Below are 19,335 nucleotides of genomic sequence, written 5' to 3'. Positions count from 1 at the left end.
TAACCCGTTTCTTCACAAGCCACTAAATATACAACACGCGCCCGTCTTGTTTAATTACGATCCGGGACGGGTGCGGGTTTTCACGGGACGGGACGGGCCAACCCGCGGGTTTTGGCTCGGATTGCCAGCTCTAATCCTGATGACAAAATTGAAAATTCCTCTAAAAACATAATTATCAAAATTCCTTATTTAGCCTTTCTCTCATACTTCGTTCTTTTCACTTCTTAATTCTTATCACAGAAAAAAATGAAAAAAATTGCCGTTCCCACCGTCATCATCTCCATACCCCCTACCACCACCACGATCTCCATCACCGCCACCGCAACAAGCACAATCACCTATGTTACGTCCGCCACTAATATTAACAGATTTATCACGAGTTCGATTTCTACTAATTTTAAACGAAATTCAGAGATCGATTTGATTTTTGGTTCTCTATTCGGTAATTTCAAGTTGAGATTCAGATTTCAAGTGGATTTTGGGTTAAAGATTCGTATTCAGTAAATTGAGTTCGAGATTTTTTTATTCTGAAACTGGTAAGGTTTATGTTCTGAAATTTATCAAAACTAATTTTAAAAACTTTATGCTTGAATTGAATTCATAATAACAATTGTGGATTTGGTGGTTTTGTCGTGGATCGGTGAAGGATGGAGGTGTTAGTGTTGTTGCAGCGGAACAACATGTTGGATGGTATTGTCGTCTAAAAGTATATATAAAGATCGAGAATGGAAAACAGTGGAGAACCAGTTGCTAATAACAATTCAAGGTATGTACATTTTTCGAAATTCAAGGTATGTACATTTTTCAAAATTTTGGATGAAGACAAGGCAATGGTTTTATGCAGTAATTTGTTCATCTTATGTTTGCTATATGTTGATGAATGATGTGTATGAATGGAAAATGGGTTGAAAAGATACTTCAACGAATGAAAAGATGTTTGTTATATTCTTTTGCTTTACAGTAGATCAAATTTTGATTATTTATCTGGTGATGATTATATAATATGATTAAATAATGCTATTTTCTTTGTCACTCTATCTGTTTGGGTATTTGTCTGGATTAATTTTCACTAGTAATCAACATTGTTGTTATGAAAAAGGTAGAATTTTTCATTAATTTTCTGTTTTATGCAGAAATATGTTGATAAACCTAGGATGCAGTGATTTCTGAAGTCATATTTTTTAACAAATGTGAACTTGCATCTGTAGGAGCGGAAAAGGAAAATGCTCAAGAAAAATTTAACCTATTACAGCAAAATGCGCAAACAAAAGCACAAAGGTTCTAAACTCACCTCCCTTTTCCTAGAATTGCTTAATTTCATAGAGATTGTCATCCTGTTTACGGTATTTAACAATGTGAGTAGTCGTATTCTAAGTTTCGTGCCTGATAATTACTTCGTATGGATTTACAAACTTGCTGAAATGGTGTTTTTAGGATGTATTACCGCGCAGTGGTACACTACCCAAATGTTATTTGTTACACTTATGACTAGCAGTAAGAGATTTTGGTCTTGATTAAATCTTTATGTGCCTGTAATTTACATCGGTAGTGGATATTACGTGTTTAGATTAGTTAGTGGATACTATTCGTTTTGGAATGTCTGTAGTGTGCATCATTAATATGTGGGTACTAGTTTCGTCAATAGCCATTTGAGATGGTGGTCACATTTGGTATGTACTAGGAAATTATTAAATAGGAGGTATAATGCAAACTAGTGGTTCTCTATTGGATAACATACTATCTAATGGTTACAAGTTTACTTGGTACTCTCAGGTCAATTAAATCATCCATGCTTTCTTAAATGTTGGATTGTCCTTTGGTTGCTAAAGGGTATTCTGGTACGTTAGAGATTGTTACTGTTCAACTAGCAGTTCATACAATGTAACGTAAGAGATGATTGCTACTTCAACGAAGTATTTCATATCATCTAGTTAGAGATAGTTGCTATCTTTGTGAGTAGTTCATTCTTTGTAGAACTAGGAACTTGAATTCATTATATTTTGAGAGATTCATAGTACATAATGTGTTATTAACGCAGTCATAGAATGATAGAAAGGCATGTTTATGTTGTTTAGTTCACGAAATACTTTTATTAAGCGGTCATCTTCATTGTGAAAAAGATCTCCGGACTTTAGTTTTTATGGGATAAACTTCAGTTGTTGATCCCATTTATGGATAAACTTCAGTGTTGATCCCATTTATGAGGATCAACTCCTATTGTTGACCCAATTTTTGATGGGATCAACTACGGTTGTTGATCCATTTATGGGATCAACTCCTGTTGTTGACCCAATTTTTTATGGGATCAACTACTGTAGTTGATCCCATTTATTGAATCAACTCATGTTGTTGATCCAATTTTTTATGGGATCAACTACTGTTGTTGATCCTTTCAACTATTGTTGATAATATTTTCCTTTGGATAGGTATAATCATGCTTGTAGTTTAAATCATGTAATTTTCTTCCAATGTTGAACTTGTGGTGTGATGGTAGCATGACTGATTCCATGTCATATGATGCGTGTTCGACTCGCGCCAAGTTCACTCCATTTACATGGATCAACTTTCATTGTTGATCCAATTTAGTGGATCAACTACCATTGTTGATCCCCTAAATTGGATCAACTTCTACTGTTGATCCTTTTTTTTTGGATCAACTATCCTTGTTGATCCCCTAAATTGGATCAACTTCTACTGTTGGTTCTATTTTTATTTGGATCAACTACTGTTGTTGATACAAAAATATCTGAACCAGTGGTGGCGGCGGCGACGGTGGCGGCGGACTAGTGGTGGTGGCGGCTGCGGACTAGTGGTGGTGGAGGACTGTTGGTGGTGTAATTGTGGTGGTGAAGGAGTGGTGGTGGAATATTAGTGGTGGTGGCGGTTGGTAGGTGGTGGTTGTTGAACGGTGGTGGTGGAATGGTAGTTGAATGTTGGTGGTGGTGGTGAAGTGGTAGAGGAAGAAATTTTTTCCATTTTGAAATTAAAAAAAATATTATATAGGTAATCTTATTTTAAATGAATAAGGTTATTAAAAAATATGACATATTTATTGTTGTATAAGGATATATTTATTGAGTGTCAAAAGTAGGGACATATAAATAATGTACCCTTGTGATGATTGGTGATAGGATAGCGAAAGTTGGGATAGGAACGAACTTGTCTGATACCAATGATAAGAAACGGTTTGTTTCTTATTCACGACCAGCAGCTTAAGCTCAAAAGATCATGATTCGAAGAACCAATAAACCAAACAGTATTGTTACTTAATATTTTTCCGATTAATTAACACTGAATGGAAAAGGCCTATTTATAGGCTACATTACTTGGAAAATAAGAAAACAAATCCTAAAAAGATTACTTTTAATATAAATCCTAATTCTAATAAAATACATATTTTTCATAATAAAAACTCTTAATAAATTAAATAACAAAATACTAAACCATAATACTTGTTGTTGCCGCGCTTCGTAATTGCTAGCCAAGGTGGTTTCCATAACTTGGATAGGCTTGACCCATATAATGGACCAACAAGACCACATATGCTCCAGTGCCGTATCTGGTCAACAACGTTGACGTGACCGATAAGACGTGGTCTTATCAAAAAGCCGAAATGCTAAAGTTAGAATTCTATGGAAAGTCGTATTCGATGAAAGTCGTATGTACGGCTTGGAGGGAGATCTTTCATATCTTTCAAGATCCACCCTACAATATCTCACATTGGGAACAAAACTAAATTTAGCGCGCAGTTACAACTCATACTCCATTTTGGACGGATTTTATACCTTGATAAGCTCACTGAATTTAGAAGCGAACTTTTATAGTTTGGATTTTATTTCCTGGCATTTTTAGGGGCCACCCTAAAGAATTAGGGGCGACCAATAAAACAAAATAGAATCACCAAACATAAAACGAAGCCATCCCTTACCTTAAATTTTTTGAAATGACAAATATGCCCTCCATAATCGGTAGTCAAGTTTATAATCGGGAAAATTTTGTTATATAGAGGAAATTTCATTTTCACATGATTTAGAACACCCCAAAATCGGTGGATAACGGAGTACCATGTCTACCGATTGTAAACTACTGAGCCAAAATATATCTATAATCAGTACAAAATAATATTTAATTGGCTTCCGATTACAATGTAGCCTTGGATTATGCCAAAATCCTTAAATTTTCTAATTCTCTACACAAACATAATAGGTAGTAAATTTTCGAATTTTCGTGATGCTCATTATCTACCGATGGTAGTAGCCCCAAATTCAAAATTTTCAAAAATCAATGGAATTTTGGATTTCTCTATTTTCACAATCGGTAGTTTCGTGATGTTTATTACCTACCGATTGTACAATCGATAGTTTTGTGATGTTCATTATCTACTGATTGTGCTAGTAGCCCCAAATTCAAAATTTTCAAAAACAATGGAATTTTGGATTTCTCTATTTTCACAATTGGTAGTTTCATGGTGTTTATTGCCTACCGATTATACAATCGGTAGTTTCATGATGTTCATTATCTACCGATTATGGTAGTAGCCCCAAATTCAAAATTTTCAAAAACCAATGGAATTTTGGATTTCTCTATTTCCACAATCGGTAGTTTCGTGATGTTTATTACGTACCCATTATGGTAATAGCCCCAAATTCAAAATTTTCAAAAATTAATGGAATTTTGCATTCCTCTATTTTCACAATCGGTAGTTTCGTGATGTTTATTACCTACCGATTGTACAATCGGTAGTTTTGTGATGTTCATTATCTACCGATTATGGTAGTCGACCCATGTTCAAAATTTTCAAAAACCAATAGAATTTTGAATATCTTTATTTTCACAATCGGTAGTTTCATGATGTTTATTATCTACCGATTGTGATAGTAGCCCCAAATTTATTTTTTTCAAGACAAAGCAAAGAAGAGAAGAACACAGTCATAATCGGTTGATAAAAGTCAATACTAAACTACCGATTGTAAAAGGGCATTTAGGTATTCTCCGAACCATTAGGACATCCCATAACCTTATTTATGGGTTGGGAATAAAAAAAGTCGCCCCTAATTCCTTCGGGGTCGCCCCTAAAAATGCCATATTTTATTTTTTGGATTTTATTTTATTTGTGCTTCAAAGAAAATTTTATTGAGCTAAGTACTGTCATACGTAATAGAGTTTAACATGGAAGATGGTGGTTCTCCTTTTCAACTAATACTCGCACCCTCTTTACGAGCATGTTTAGCTAACTTATCTGCATATTTATTGACAAACCCGTTTATGTGCTTACAAGAGCAATAATCGAACGAGTTTAACATGAAAATAATTTCTTTAACAATTCCACGTAGCCCAGTTGTCCAGGGGTTGGACTCCTAACCTATAGGTTGCGGGTTCAATTCCAGCTGCTGATCGATAAACAAAAAAGAAAAATCCACGCAGCTCTCGTGGAATATCAGGTGCAACTCCTTTGATAGCTTGTATAAGGCTTTGATAGTCCGCTTCAATGATGTTGTTCTTGAATCCTAACTGCAACCTCTCCAAACAGCTAAACTCTCCAGATGTCTGCACCCAATGCTCCATTGAAGCTGACGCACACTAAAGCTACATGTGTACCTGCATAATTTCTAAAAATTAGTCCGTATTCTCCTGTTTTTGTTCTTTCACAATAAGATGCATCGGTTTTAGTTTAATATCATCATTATCAGAGGGAACCATTTAGGGACCACACTACTCTTAAAAATGTTTGTGTTGGTGTTTTGGACAGAAACTTCATTTAGAAGGAATCTTTCAATAGCTTGCATTGTTTACCTTGGAATTAGAGATTTATTGTTGAAGACCAAACTGCATCTCTCCTTCTATAAGAACTAGCAGATACAAGTCATTCTAGCAATGATCGAGCTGTTTACTGCGAACCATGAGTAATTTTTGACTTCTAGAAGTCAAAAAACAACAAATAGGTTTGGGTATAAAATTTGAGAAAGTCAATTTTTTATGAAGCAAAATACTTTTGCTTCTGGTTAGTGTTTTTTACTTCTATTCTGGAGAAGCAGAAGGTGTCCAAGCGCGTTCGAAATATGCGTGCCATCACGATGAATATTATAAGACCTTTTTTTATTATTCAAAATATTCTTTTATTAAAGCAAAATTAGCCAGTTATATAAGAGTAAAATATATCGTGTGGAAAATCATTATAATAGTCAAATTGACTTTATCCTCTCCCACCTTTCTAGCCAAGGAGTGCGCCGCATTATTATTTAGTCTATTAGCAGACTTACGAAATCGTAAATCCTTACTACCTATTTTATTTTCAACATCCAGAATAATATCATGGTTTGATCAATAAACACTAGGATATTTTTCGTTTATGGATCTAACTTTATACTTACGGTCTGATTCCTGAATAACCTTTCCATAACTTAACTCTCTCGCCTAGTCCAAAACTTCACTGATAGCTATTGATAAGTGCATAATTCATATGATTTTAGTGTCCATTCCATACTTGTTTTAGCTATTATTCTTTCATGTGTTCGTATTATTACTATTGTTTTCTCTTATTTGTCTCTATTAGGTGAATCATCCAAAAAGGAGCTACAAAGTGCTGAAAAGATCTAGGAAAAGAAGTATTCCAAGTATCCAAGTGCCAAAGTCCAAGAGAAGTTGAAGAAAAGCGACGAAAAGGAGCAAAACGCTCAAAATCAAGAGAAGGGCCAAATACCGATCTTAACTCATTCTAATTAAGTATTTATCATCATCATCTTGAAGAGAATTGAAAGATAAAAAGATTGCAAAAAGAATGAGGTCATTCTGAGTTCGGATGAAGAAGTTGTGGCCAAAACAAGCTTTTATTGAATACCGAAGACAACAAAGTTCGCGGACGGGTTTCATACTTTAATTCCGAAATTTTCTGTTGGAATTTGAAGTTTTCGGACTGGGTTTGCGAACTTAGCAAGTGGAAAACGTGTATTAATACCTTGGAAAGCCTAAGGGTACGTTTGGATTAGTTATTTCGTATTTTCGTGTCGGGTTCTTGAACCGAACTAAATACTTGAAGGCCAAGCAATGTAAACCTATAAAAAGGTATTAGGTTATGTAAAACTCAATCATCATATTGAATCTCATATCACAAGTTTTACATCAAAACCTAGGGTTTACCCCTTTAGGAGGAAACCACCATTATCATCTTCTTTGTAATATGAGTGGCTAAATCCTTTGTTGATTAAGGATGAATTCAATGTTCTAAGCGTGAAGCTTTATTATTAATACAAACCTATTGAGAGTTTTTATCATCATCGTGTGTTTTCACTATTTCTAGGGTTTATGATTGATTAATTAGATTGCTTGGAGTGCAGATTAATTTATTGATCATTCTATTGCTAGTAAAGGGTTAGGATATCTGTGTAATTGTTGAATAACCCTTACACAAGTAGAGAACGTGAGACCTCGTAGAGGGATTATATTGAGAAATCGTGTGTGAAGACAACACTAGTAAGTGGACCTTGCGCTAGGAGTCTAACTGCTATGATCAACCTCAGTTCACATAACTTAAAGCTTCCGGTTGGATTACACCTTGAGTGCGCTACTACTTGGTGGTTCAGTTTATCAAGTTACATAAGGGACTTTGGGAATAGCACTGCTCTAGATGTTATTCTACGGTTGGTGATGAATGGTTCTTACGAACGATAGATAAGTATTCTAATCCAGTTATCGCTTGGTAACGGCGAAGGATTCCTTAATCATCTCTTTCTTCTTTATTGTCTTTCTATTATCTTAAAACCAATCCCCCTTTGTGTTTTACTTTATTTTGCTAATACAAAAAACCTATCAATTACACAGCTCTCTGTGGGAACGATCTCTTACTACCGCTATATTACCAGTTAATTAGTGGGAAATATATTTATTAATTTGTTGAGCCTACGACAGCCCATACAAATTCTGGCGCCGCTTCCGGGGAGCGGTGGTTTTTAGTTCAGGGTTAAAATTGTAAACCTTGCATTTAATATGCCGTCACTCTGCAAAGAAACAGAGCCATATAAAAGTGATGAGTGATTCAACCTCTTCACTGGCGCATTTATTGAGCAATTCAATATTTTCATATGAAATTTATCCAGAATGGTGCATGTAGCAACAATCCCAGAGATTCTGTAAATTTCGGCACCTTGCCTTGCCTTTATTATAAGTTCCTTTGAATGCTTTCTATGATATATTCCCCGGCCGAACCCTTAATATTGATATGGCTGGCAATTTGTGTCCGCTCGCAGTAGAGTAACACGAATTTTCAAGTATCAAGGTTAAGGTCCTTGCATAAAGTACTCAATCAGAAAGCATACTACTTTCTAGCAATAAACTTAAAGAACTCTGTGTCATCACATAGAATTCAATCAATTTTGTGATAATTCACAAGATTTGAATATTACCCTGACTAATTTGCAAAAATTAGGGTTTTGCGCCTTGCGCAATATATTAGACCCCGTTGGTCGAAAATAAGCTTACGCGAACTAAGCAATTAATCCGCCATGGATTAGTAGGTGCAAAATCCTACCCAAAATCAGAAAGGAGCCGCGGAATAGGAGCAGCAGCAAAGGGAGGTGTGGCCATGCTTTAGGCACGCCCGATGTTGCCCAACCGACCATATTTGCTTTCGACCAATCAGGTCTCCTAAAACCCGCCACACGCTGGCTGGGCCCATACTTGTCGGCCCTATTTCCCATCGACCAATAAGGTCGCTTTAAATCCGCCACACACATACCAGAAGTGTGGACACGACCATGCTTGGCCGACCTCTCTGATATTAACCAATCAGGTTGCTCCAAACTTGCCACAGTGTTAAAAGAGGCAAACTACGCCAAATGGTCACAAAGCCATTGGTTTTCCAAAAACCGCGCCAACAAGCCAAACGTGCCATGTTGCGCCAATAGGCTGAACGACATGCAAACATGCCACTCCTCCACGCCAAACGTGCAACATGCCAAAACATGACAACGTGTTGTAAATAGCACCCTACGTGCTAACCTACCTCTTGTTCGTGGCCAACTCCATGATGTGCTTAAATTAGGGTTTTCTAGTCAGAAGCACGACTCTGCTTTAGGCACATTAACAAAAACCCTAATTTCCAGTTGTGGCTCAAGTTACGCCACTTTGGGACCCACAACATGCCACGAGCCATGCGAGACCCAGGAAACCATAGGAATGGCGCCATATCATAGTCACTCATAGCAATTCTTGCTCCTGTGGCCGTTCCACATTATGGCCTTACTATAGTTCCTTTGGCATGATTATGGCGTCGTTTGCACAAAAAGCGTTACCATGTCGCGGCCGCATGCCACACACATTAATTAGGGTTTCGGCATGCCAAACCCTAATTTAGGCGAAGTTGCTACGCCGACCAAGCCAAATCATGCTACCCAGAGCATTGGGATTGATATGGCAACTAGAACTAATGTTGCCAAACCATATTTAGGTCTAACACCAATATGCCAAAATCTAGCGGCCATGGCTACGCCAGGCGCTACTCGCACCACCGTGGCACTTGCATGCACAAACTATGACAACCACGCTATTGTGTCATTATCAGACGCCAACAAAATGTGGCCATAATCAATGGCCACTCTTTCTCATGGGTCACAATCTTAGCTTTCCAAATTCGCCACAGAATTGACAGGCATGTGGAAAGTCTTAGGCGACCAGCCAAGACAAGCCTAATAGCATCACATGCTATTCTCCTGCGGCAAGTCTCCTGACTTTGACTTTCCACACATAGAAACCTGCTACACGTTTTCCACGAAAATACTCGAGACATCAAACATGTCACAAACTGGGGGATACTCATCAGGGTATTGGTCTGGCGGTTTACAGCGTGCGGCGTGCAGCACGCCCATCATAAGAAAGTGTCAGAAAGCAGGACAACTAGTGGCGGAAAGAAGTAGTGGGTGTAAACTTACTCGTCTCCTTCGTAATGGGAACGTGGTTTTCTGCCATTTACACACGACCCCACTTATCCATCACTCTATCATTCCCACTTTCTACGAGATCAGGGTGCGTTCAATATGACTTGTATAAATAGGTTCTACCTATTTCAACCAAATGAAAACAGTTTGGTTAAAAACAACACATTATCCAGAAAACACCAAAGAACTAATAGCTTTCATTCCACAAGCCAGTTCTATATTCTGATACAAGTCATAAAATATCCACACCTTCAGAATTAACCATTCTGGTCTCAACACCTTCTTCGCTTCCCTCCCTAAGACCAACCCTTCTCCTTCACTTTGTGACCGAAGCAAGCCTGGAATGACCATTTGTTGGTTTAGGCTAGGATTGTACAGATTGATCTCTCGAATCTAAAGTACTCCCGTGCAGTGCATTTGTTTAAGGTTTAGGCTCGTTTCTCATCCACACACCCAATTTGACCAAAACCAGCAGAAACAGTTTTTACCCACAAAAAATTGGCGACCACTGTGGGAGATTAAATCTCTCGGTTGCAAATTCAATTCTCAATTTCATTTCCATCCCAATTGGTCTTAGGCCCAATTCAATCGTTAATTGAAACCCATTTCAGTCAAAGATTCTTTCCAGATGTATTCGGGTCATTCGACCCTTGCAGAAGCAATGAATAGCTGGAAGCAAACTACCATGGAAGACATGACAAAAATGCTAAAGGATATGGTTGTCAGCCAAGTCAATATTATCAGGCGGCAAAACGAGACGCTTCATATCCTGAAGAGTATAATAAGCCGATTGTGTGAAGAATCAGCAAAGGCTTATCCGAAGGATTCCGCCAATTTCAAGAGTAATACGAAGTATGTTAAATATTTGGCTAAAGCCTGCGACTCTACCAATGAGGATGCTGACGGAGAACGTATCCACATCATAAAGGAGCAGCAGAAGAGCGGCCAATTGGATTCTGCCAACACAGAGAGCCATGACAATTTTGCAAGACCGGGGGAGGAGACTTTCCAGGTGCGCCACAACATCTGCAAGACAAAGGTAAAGAGCCTGCCTATGAAGCCTTGCTGGAAAACATTTATCTCCAAACCCTCCCAGAAGTTCAAAGATTTGTCCAACAGTCCGCAACCACGAATGCTTTGCTGAAAAGAGAAGCACATTAAGAGGGAGAAAACTACCAAGACGTTTATGGAAACGAACACTGCGCCAATGAACAATATCCATCTCAGCCACCACGTGTCGCCGTCGCTGACGCAGGCCCCTCAAGAGAAATTACCTTTCAGGAATACGGTAGAAGTAAACGGTCCGCTCATGAATCAATGATCGCTCAAGCGTCAGTTCCGCTCTCAAAGAGAGCTTCATGCCAAAGCCTGCAAGAATTTCCGCCACAGCAACTACTGATGCGGGAGAATCCAGACTCAAAATATCCACGCTTTCGTTGCCTATCAGAAAATTTATAGAGTTACTGTAAATTTGGGTACGAAAGGGAGTAGTCCAACTACCCCAGGTAGGGCGTCCACCAACTGATCAGGAGATGCTAGATTCAAGATATTGCCACTATAACAGGTTTATTCATCATCCTACAACGAATGCAGCGCTCTGAAGCGCATTGTCCAGGAAAAGATTGATTCAGGGGAATTACGCGTGGGAACTGGAGGTTCTCCACCTTGCCGCGGATCGACATAGAGATGTTACAGAGACAATAAAGGATGACTGGGGACTTCTTGCGTCCAGGATTGCGTCACACAATAAACTCGGATTTGCAACCTGAAAATTCAGTTTTGTGGATAGACCCCTAAGCGAATAGAGTATGTGGCCGTATCGGATGAGAGCAAAAGGGGAATGGCCAACACCAATGTACCATCCGCAAGCGCATTCAACACGTCCCATGGCGTTACATCCTCTACCACCAACACCAGCAACATCTAAAGCATCCCCTCTGACGTAACGCCTCTTATTACCAGAGACGGGGACGCCGCTACTCCTAATATTTCTTCGATCATGACGCCTCCAATCATCACCAGGCCTGCCACCACTTCTTCGTCAGAACGAGAGACTGGAGGAGCCAGAGGAAACCAACCTTCCCATTACCATTATCGATTTAATGGAGAGACAGGAAGTTCTTGCCAAAACTCAGACGGACGTGGCCATAACTCAGAAGGGTCCGCTTCAACGTTTCGCTCCAGGAGCCGTTCCACTTCAATGTTTCGATATAGGGGCCGCTTCAACGTTTCGCTCCAGGAGCCGCTCCGCTTCAACGTTCTCTCCAGAAGTCGCTACTCCTCCCTGCCAAGGATCGTGCTGTAGCCGACACACTTATCCCTGCCAAGGATCGTGCCGTAGCCGCCACACTCCTCCCTAACAAGGATCGTGTCGTAGCCGCCACACTCCTTCCAGCCAAGGATCGTGATCACATCCAGCCAAGGTTCGTAGTTGTGGCCACTTTTTGATACATCTCACCAAAACTCGTGGTCGTGGATAGTTTACTCGCCTACGCATCCAGCCAATCCCTTTGCTTCCATGGACGCCCATGCAACTCCATCCAACCTATTTTGGGTTCCCACGACAATGTAGTCTCTTCTGCTGCCAAGAAATGTTGTTGTTCGTTTGTTGATACCAACCAGAGCTTTACCATAACAACAATCACTACAAAGGTAATCCATACTTCACCATATTTTAGTTTCACATGGAAGAAGTAATAGAGTCACCAGTACGGATGCAAGATGATATCTTTATCATGGTAAATTCACCGACCATACAAGATAGAAACATGTAAACCAAACTTGGGGACTGAGGCTCTACACGGAATCCCTTCACTGTCAAAGCTCGGGAGGCACGGTCAACCCAAAAGTCGTAGCCACGACAAGGTCATTTATTCTTCAAAGGTGTAACATAAGGATATCATCACCTCTCCGTCTAGAAGGCACATGCAACACTTTACGAGGCCCGGATCCCAAACCTACTCAGAGAAAACAACTTCAGTAGCCAAAGAGAAGTGCGACTGGGGACTGCTCACCATGGTCCATCCCCGATAACAATCAAGCATTTATGATATAACTCCAGAGACGCGGCTGAAACATTTTTCTTGAAAAGACAGAGGGAGCCACGGCATAACTCTCTCACGTCTACCTCTTTGTTGTCCAGAATTTTTCGTCCATGTGATGTTCCAAGCATCTCAGCATCACATTCAGGAGAGTACAATAAGCTTGTATCAAATCCCATAGGCGTGGATTCAAGGCGATGCAATTAAAGTAGGCTACACTCGGGGACTGAAGCCTCCTTCGGGTTTAAAAGTTTAAATGCAGTCACCACCTTACCAGTGAATGCAGTAGAAGCGCATCTTCCACGAGAAAATAGGCTCAGGATAATTACACATGGAGACTACCAGCATGGGATGCCTTCACTTCCCTCAACCAGGTTATTCCTGATTTCAACATCATCACTGCCGAAGCTTTACGAGCCGCAGGAATTTCTCAACATGAAGCCGTACACGTGCATCAAAGACTCCAAAAGCACGCCACAAAGATATTCACATATCCGGCCACACCATCAGATCTATGACCAGACGGAAGTGTAAATGGGGACTTCTCATCGCATCCCATTCCATACAATAGTCCAAGATTCAGAAGATGGTTCAAAGGATGTCGCTTGGAACGAAGTCCTTGAAGACTTGATAGGAGAACATCGACAACAGAACGCCTCTCAACTCATCTATTTCACCCAATGGCTCCGGAAGATTTCTCCCATACAAGCATCCACAGAAGATCATCATCGCAATCAGAAAGTCCAGGCACCAAATAACCTAAAGTCAAGGATGTACCAACAACGCAACCACAATCTCCAAGATTAGCCCTTCCATGATCATTGTCGAGCACATATTTCATCCATCCATCCCAAGAGTGCAATGGAGTTTGGTAAATTTTGAAATCCACTAGAGAGGTTAGATACTCATTCTTCTGGAGTCAGAATACTTATTACACATTATGGAGAAGATCGATGGTACTGTTGGGTGGCTACATGCGCAAAATAGGAGAGAGCACCTACCTTGAGTTCTCCTGGCTCGCCTTGCTGCTGGTTATAACTATTGGAGATTGCTTTGTTGTTGTTAATGATCGCTCTACCACCACTAAACAAATGACGAAAAGGATCCAGACGCTGTAGACGAAAGCACGGAGCCGGACGAGCAACAAAAAAAGAAGAGGGTCGATACCCCTTTTCATACGAACGGAGTTTCTAGAGTTTGAACAGAAGAAGGATTCCTACTTACTCCATGAACGGGAATAGATGACTGGGCACACCACACTCATCCTCCATAGCCGAAAAAGCAGCGCGCCAAGATCACCGCTCCATAGCCGAACAAGCAGCGCATGAAGATCTCAGCTCCACGACCTAACTAGTAGCGTGCCAAGATCACCAGCCACTCAGACTTGTAACGCTCCACAGCACCAGCATCCTGTGGTCAAGCCAGAAGTATTCCAGGCGCCAGTACCGTAGCAAAGCCAGAGGTACGCCAAGCGCCATCACCTTGTGGCCAAGCCGTCAATGCAAAGATCATAGACTACTCATGCCTCTTGTCAAGATTGAAAAAACCTGAAAAAAGAGAAACTCTTTCACCTGCCGTATATAAAGGCTCGGGATAGAGATGTCAACTGGATTAGATACTTATCTATCTGAGATAATTGGCTCACCTGGGTTGCTGATGGAAGGAAGCTCGTCGCTACGGAAGCAAAGCCAACATAACAAGAGTAAAAGAGAGGGTAACCCCTTTTGAATGCACGACACCTTGAGAGTTTGGGTAGAAAAAGGAATCCATTTTGGATTCATCCACACCCAAATCAATGCCAATGCTCCAGGATACGAAGATTCATGACCGAATCAGCAACGCGCCAGCACGAGGGGCACCAGCCGCTCAACTAGCAATACTCCGTAGCCAAGCCAGCCGCTCAACCTGCAGCGCTCCGTGGCCAAAGTAGTTGCGCCAGCATCAGCACTCCGTGGACGAAGTCGCAGCGCACATCAGTACCTTGTGGCCAAGCCAGAAGTACGCAAACACAAATATTATGGACCACCCATGCCTCTTGTCAAAGGTCAGTCGAATTTTTCCTGGCAATCTCCGCATGTTTTGGCCCTTTTGATTTTATCCTTGTATGTCACCATCTCATGCTTACCCCGCAACAATGCCACTGTGACGAGCTAAGCAGGGGACTTAATGTTGATGGTGGTTTTTAGTTCAGGGTTAAAATTGTAAACCTTGCATTTAATATGCCGTCACTCAGCAAAGAAAAGAAGCCATATAAAAGTGATGGGTGATTCAACCTCTTCACTGGCACATTTATTGAGCAATTCAATATTTTCATATGAAATTTATCCAGAATGGTGCTTGTAGCAACAATCCCAGAGATTCTGTAAATTTCGGCACCTTGCCTTGCCTTTATTATAAGTTTATTTGAATGCTTTTTGTGCTATGTTCCCCGGCTGAACCCTTAATATTGATATGGCATGAAAATTTGTGTTCACTCGCAGCAGAGTAACACGAATTTCCAAGTATCAAGGTTAAGGTCCTTGCATAAAGTACTCAATCAGAAAACATACTGCTATCTAACAATAAACTTAAAGAACTCTGTGTCAACACATAAAATTCAATCAATTTTGTGATAATTCACAAGATTTGAATATTACCCTGACTAATTTGCAAAAATTAGGGTTTTGCGCCTTGCGTAATATATTAGACCCCGTTGGTCGAAATTAAGCTTAGGCGAACTAAGCAATTCATCCACCATGGATTAGTAGGTGCAAAATCTTACCCAAAATCAGAAAGGATCCGCAGAATAGGAGCAGCAGCAAAGGGAGGTGTGTCCATGCTTCAGGCACGCCCCATGTTGCTCAACCAGCCCTATTTGCCTTCGACCAATCAGGTCGCCTTAAACCCGCCACGTGCTGGCTGGGCCCATACTTGTCGGCCCTATTTCCCATCGACCAATCAGGTCGCTTTAAATCCACCACACACATACCAGAAGTGTGGCCACACCCATGCTTGGCCGACCTCTCTTATATTAACCAATCAGGTTGCTCCAAACTTTCCACAGTGTTAAAAGAGGCAAACTACGCCAAATGGTCACAAAGCCATTGGTTTTCCAAAAACCACGCCAACATGCCAAACGTGCCATGTTGCGCCAATAGGCTGAATGGCATGCCAACATGTCACTCCGCCACGCTAAACGTGCAGCATGCCAAAACATGCCAACGTGCTAACCTACCTCATGTTTGTGGCCAACGCCATGATGTGCTTAAATTAGGGTTTTCTAGTCAGAAGCACGACTCTGCTTTTTTTAGGCGCATTAACAAAAATCCTAATTTCCAGTTGTGGCTCAAGTTACGCCACTTTGGGCCCCACAACATGCCACGAGCCATGCGGGACCCAGGAAACCCTAAGAATGGCGTCATATCATACTCACTCATAGCAATTCTTGTTCCTGTGGCCGTTCCACATTATGGCCTTACTATAGTTCCTTTGGCATGACTATGGCGTCGTTTGCACAAAAATCGTTACCATGCTGCGGCCGCATGCCACACGCACTAATTAGGATTTCGGCATGCCAAACCCTAATTTAGGAGAAGTTGCTACGCCAACCAAGCCATATCATGCTACCCATAGCATTGGGATTGATGTGGCAACTAGAACTAATGTTTCCAAACCAAATTTGGGTCTAACACCAATATGCCAAAATCTAGCGGCCATGTCTACGTCAGGCGCTACTCGCACCACCGTGCCACTAGCATGCACAAACTATGTCAACCACGCCATTGTGTCATTATCAGGCGCCAACAGAATGTGGCCATAATCAATGGCCACCCTTTCTCATGGGTCACAATCTTAGCCGTCCAAATTCTCCACAGAATTGACAGGCCTGTGGCAAGTCTTAGGCGACCATCCAAGACAAACCTAATAACATCACATGTTATTCTCCTGCAGCAAGTCTCATGACTTTGACTTTCCACACATAGCAACCTGCTACACGTTTTCCACGAAAATACTCGAGACATCAAACATGTCACAAACTGGGGGATACTCATCAGGGTATTAGTCTGGCGGTTTACAGCGTGCAGCGTGCAACACGCCCATTATAAGAAAGTGTCAGAAAGTAGGGCAGCTAGTGGCGGCAAGAAGTAGTGGGTGTAAACTAACTCGTCTCCTTCATAATAGGAACGTGGTTTTCTGGCATTTACACACGACCCCACTTCTCCATCACTCAATCATTCCCACTTTCTACGAGATCAGGGTGCGTTCAATATGAATTGTATAAATAGGTTCTACCTATTTCAACCAAACGACAACAGTTTGGTTAACAACAACACAGTATCCAGAAAACACCAAAGAACTAATAGATTTATTCCACAAGTCAGTTCCACATTCTGATACAAGTCATAAAATAGCCACACCTTCAGAATTAACCATTCTGGTCTCAACACCTTCTTCGTTTCCCTCCCTAAGACCAACCCTTCTCCTTTGTTAGAGCATTGCTCGGTCGAACTCGCATGCGTTGCTATCTCAAGCATGTTTGTTAATGTTAGTGATCAAAACTATTAGTATTGATTTCTAGTCTACTATAGTTAAGTCTCGGACTATGATAGAAAGTGTAATTGAGCTCAAGAACTCCATGGAGATTATCATACAAGATGAATGACTACTCAAGGAACTGGTGGAACTTCATCGACTAAAAGGTATGTGGAGACTTGAACTTATCTATCACTCAAAAGTCTATCTACTCTATCTCCTATCTTGAGACAAAAGTCGTTTTGCTATATAGACTTTGATTATACAAATTTGCTATTTCGAGCCGAGTTTATCTCGCCTATCTATTTCTCGAAATATGTGTTGGAAATCTTTCGTTTGGCCAAGTTCATCTTTACCTAGTGACGAAAGTCATGTTATGTTTTAATCACTTTGAAAATGACTTTGATGAAAAATGGTTTGTGAATAACAACTATATAACGTCCTCTAAGAATGTTTCAATGATTGAAATGAGAGTTTATATTATATAACCAATGATGGATATAATCATTGTGTGGCAACACATATATGTATAAGTCCTTTTTTCTTAAACCGAAGTTTGCGAAATTTGTTGATCAAGAGAACCGGAACAAGAGCCGTGAACTCAGTCAGTGAACCCAGTCCGCGAACTAGCGGAAGTTCTCGACCCGAGAAAATCTACTGGAGTTTGAGAACTCCTCTTGTGAACTTAAGTCCGCGAACTAAGTCTGCAAACTTAAGTTAGTTATATCTAAAGACGATTGTTTGTGAACTCATCTATATTAACTAAGGAATGCAAGTTGCAAACCGTGGCTATAAAATTCATGAACCGATTCGAGTAAATCAAATCATTTTTGCTTCGATTGTGTCTTGTGTAGTTACATAAGATTTCCTTGCAATTGAACAACTCTCTAACTAGTTCATTTGAGTCATTTGAACTAGTCATGGTGAAGAAGAATATGGTTGATATGAAAGTGCTCATATGGTTAACCATTTGGTTAACTATTGTTGAACCAACAAATGTTCATGTTTGGGTACGGTTACATAAACCCAAAATAGTACATTTCATTTGTGTGTAACAAGCTAGGTTTTCGATACATTGGTTGAAAGATATTAGCTTGAATCTAATCAGGTTTTCATCTAACAATGAATATTGAATGCTTTGTTACCAAGCTAACATTGATTGAAAACCCTGATTTGAAAGACTATATAAGGGAGAACTCTAGCAACTGGGAAACCTAATCCCCACACCTCCTGTGTGATACTAGTTATATTAGCTAGAGTCGATTCTCTTTTAACCTTTGGTTTCTTCTTAAAAACCAGGTTAACGACTTAAAGACTTCATTGGGATTGTGAAGCCAGATCGATACTAATTTCTCGTAGTTGAGTGATCTGATCTTGCTGATTCTATCGTTTTGAGTACAATCGTAACGATTGGCTTGAGATTTATATCTCCGATAGGCAAGGTAGAAAAGTAGTCACAAACATCTTCGTCTCATCGTTTGTGATTCCACAATATTTTCTTTCACCGCGTCGATTAAGATTATTGTGAGGTGATTGATAATACTAGGATGTTCTTCGGGAATATAAGTCCGGGTTATCAATTGGTTCCTGTTCACCTTGATTTATCAAAAGACAGAACAAAACTTGTAGGTTTATCTGTGGGAGACAGATTTATCTATTCTGTTGACTTTTCTTTGTGATACAGATTTGTTTATTAAAGTCTTCGACTTTGAGTCGTAGCAACTCTTAGTTGTAGGTGAGATCATCTAAGGGAATCAAGTGCGCAGTATCCTTTTGGGATCAGAGACGTAAGGAGCGCAACTGTACCTTGAATCAATGTGAGATTGATTGGGGTTCAACTACAGTCTAGACCG

General features: G+C 40.3%; 1 long non-coding RNA gene across 3 annotated transcripts; it reads left to right on the top strand.

Moving 5' to 3' along the window:
* The first annotated feature begins 223 nt into the window (after window positions 1–223).
* LOC113297869 lies at window positions 224–6,614 on the top strand. Of its 3 annotated transcripts, none has more exons than XR_003333814.1 (4): window positions 224–536; window positions 647–766; window positions 1,209–1,278; window positions 2,756–2,807. It is a non-coding gene; the product is annotated as an uncharacterized LOC113297869 (long non-coding RNA). The 3 variants fall into 3 exon arrangements; XR_003333813.1 differs by lacking the exon at window positions 2,756–2,807 and adding an exon at window positions 1,774–2,202; XR_003333812.1 differs by lacking the exon at window positions 2,756–2,807 and adding an exon at window positions 6,554–6,614 and having other exon boundaries at window positions 225–536.
* Window positions 6,615–19,335: the final 12,721 nt, after the last annotated feature.

This window comes from Papaver somniferum, chromosome 7, assembly GCF_003573695.1.
Source record: "Papaver somniferum cultivar HN1 chromosome 7, ASM357369v1, whole genome shotgun sequence".
In the NCBI taxonomy this organism is placed as follows: domain Eukaryota; kingdom Viridiplantae; phylum Streptophyta; class Magnoliopsida; order Ranunculales; family Papaveraceae; genus Papaver; species Papaver somniferum.
This window is presented reverse-complemented; position numbering and strand designations above follow the sequence as displayed.